The sequence below is a fragment of the Elephantulus edwardii genome, unplaced genomic scaffold (genome assembly GCF_000299155.1).
Source record: "Elephantulus edwardii isolate Elephantulus edwardi_28Jun2011 unplaced genomic scaffold, EleEdw1.0 scaffold00126, whole genome shotgun sequence".
Lineage (NCBI taxonomy): Eukaryota > Metazoa > Chordata > Mammalia > Macroscelidea > Macroscelididae > Elephantulus > Elephantulus edwardii.
Genome location: NW_006399876.1, coordinates 116248 through 119168, shown reverse-complemented (window position 1 = coordinate 119168; position 2921 = coordinate 116248). Strand labels below are relative to the sequence as shown.

Below are 2921 nucleotides of genomic sequence, written 5' to 3'. Positions count from 1 at the left end.
TAGAAGACATCAACAGTGGTGCTGTGGAATGCCCAGCTAGCTAAGGAACTACAGATGAAAATATTTTGATGAAGGGTTATTTGTTAACCAAAAAAAAAAAGGAAAAGAAAAAAAGAAACATAAACACACGTTTTACACAGGGATTTTATCTAATGGATGCATAGTAATAATATGATTACATCTGTGGAAAGGACCGCTGGAGAAGTTAGGTAGTCATTTACAAAATTGTTGCTCCTGCATGCTGCATAGTATCCTAGTGCTGCATAGTATTTCATTGTGTGAATGTACCATAATTTCTCAAATCGTTCTATTGTGGTTGGACATTTGGGCTGTTTCCATATTCTTACTATCATGAATGCTGCTACTATGAACATTGGTGTACAAATTTCTGTTTGTGCCTCAGTTGTCATTTTCTTGGGGTGTATTCCAAACAGTGAGAAAGTTGGGTCATATGGAATTTCTTTGTTCAGTTTTTTTGTGGAAACACCAAACTGCCTTTCAAAGTAGTTGTACAATTTTATAATCCTACCAAGAGTGTGTAAGAGTTCCTCTCTCGCCACATCCTCTCCAACATTTACTACATGCTGCCCTGCTAAATTTTCCCACTGCTACAGTGGTAAGAGTCAACACTCTTGGCACCAGCAGCCAGGAAATTAAAGGACGTATTGCGATGGGAAAGTCTGCAGTTAGAAACCTCTGTAAAGTACTAAGTGCAACGATGTCAGTCTGGAGACTAAGGTGTGCCTGATACATGCCATAGTCTTTGTAATCACTTGCTATGCATCAGAGAGAAAAGCAATGACTAGGGAGGATAGAAGGAGAATTGATGCCTCTGAGCTATGGTGTTGGCGAAGAATATTGAATTTACCATGGACTGACTGCTAAGAGAAGAAAAAGGTTCATCCTGGAGAGGGTTAAACCCGGCTGCTCCTTGGAGGCAAAGATTCTGAGGCTTTGTCTGACATACTTTGGACATATTGCAAGGAGGGATAAGTCCTTGGAGAAGGATGTCATGCTTAGGAGGGTGGAGCGTAGGAGAGGAAGACCCTCTATGAGGTGGATTGATTCAGTGACTGGGGTAATGGGGGTAGATGTGTCGGAGATGGTGAGATTGGCAGAGGATAGGGCCGAGTTTAAGGCTGTTCTACATATGGTCACTATGAGTCGCAGGCGACTTGACAGCACATAACAACAATAACAACAACAGAGGTAAGACGGTATATCATTGTGGTTTTTGTTTTATTTTTCACATGATGATGAACCTCTGGTCTCTGTGGTTGCCAAGGGCAGTACTGTCTGAGGACAGTGGCATGCACTTTTAGCTCTTGGACTCCCCCAGTGTGTATGTCTTGGTGTGTATACGTTGGTGATATCGTTGTACTTGCCCTCGTGAGGCTGGTAGTTAGGAATGGGGGCGTATAACACAAAGGGGGTTCTCCTTCCACAAAGGAGAGCAGGCTGGGTTCCCACTAGACAGCCTCCTCATGGAGAGGTCAGGGGATGGGAGGCACAGCTCCTGTAGAGCTTCCTGCTGGGCCTTGAGCAGGGACTTGACCTCCCTCTCTGCCTCATGGCCTGCTGCTTGTACTGCTTCTTTAGAAGCAGAACTCTCCTCTCAGTCTCCTCAAAGGAGAACTACACCTGAGGCCACTGCCTTGTTTTGTCTAAAAACTTCTCGGGTGTAATGAAATCTTCAATGGGAATTATTTCTTGGCTGGCTTTTTCTAGTCGTCAGATCTTCTTCAAAGGATCTTTTGCTGTTTTGTCACTCCTAGGATCAACCTTCTTCTTTCAAAAAGGTCTGCTCTCATTGGAACGAGTTCCCAGAAGGACAGTTGAGCAACTCATTGGTGGCTGCCTCTAATCTGAATCTGCCAAATCCCAGGAAGCCAGCTCAGCGGACACAGTGCACGCTCCACTCTATGATCCTACCCGCGAATAACTCACAGAAGTCTGATCTGGACGTGCGTAGGGTAAGCCTGCCTCATTGTGATTTGGATTTGCATCGCTCTTAATGCCGGTGATTTTGAGCATTTCTTCATGCGTCTGTTGGTCACTTGAATGTCTTCCTCTGTGAAAAGTTTTTCCATGTTTTTTGCCCATTTTGTAATTGGATTAAAAGTCTTTTTCTTCTGGAGGCCTAGGAGGAGTGTTCTGTAAACTTTTGTTACAGATGGTATTAATAATATTATTTGATAATTTCCACATTCAGTTGGATCACTTTTTTTTTTTAACAAGAAAAAAAAATGGATCTCTTCTAGTCAATTCGCTAGGTAAGGCCCTTGTCTGAGATGGTATTGCCAAATGTTTATTCCCAGTTGGTAACTTTTCTTTTCCCCCTGCTGGAAAAAGTTTTTTATGAGCACAGAGATTTATTCTTTAGAAGATCCCATTCATCAGTATTATCCTCTTCAGATTGTGCATTTCTGGCTGTATCTGACTGTATTTGTCAGACTCTATGCAAGAGTGGCATCTACTTCCTAAACAACATGCTTCTGGGTATGCTATGAACTTTGATAAATGATGACAGTTATAGAAGGGCTTCAGGCCTTTTGTTCATAGGGTCACGATGAGTTGAGCTTGACTCAACAGCAATCAACAACATACCATAGAGTAGGCCTTCTAAGCTTGATCCTAGTTTGTCTCTTATAAACTTTATGGTTTTGGACGTTACTCAGGATAGATCTTAAACTAAATGCAACACCACTCTTCTTCAATTAGTCATTTTTGGTTTAATAGATAATATGATTGCCTGGCTCAAAACAGTCAAAACCAGTCCAACTCAGCTCATTAATGCCTGGTATGTTGAACGTGGTGAGCATGTCCAGGGCAGCATCTGTTAACTGAAATATGTCAATTGGTATACCATCTATTCCTGGAGCCTTATTTTTTGCCATTTCCTTCAAAGCAGCCTGAACTTC

The 2921-nt window shown here is 42.2% G+C and overlaps 1 pseudogene; it reads right to left on the bottom strand.

The window, feature by feature from the left end:
- Nucleotides 1-2921, bottom strand: part of LOC102845735 — a 36872-nt pseudogene that overhangs the window by 24615 nt on the left and 9336 nt on the right.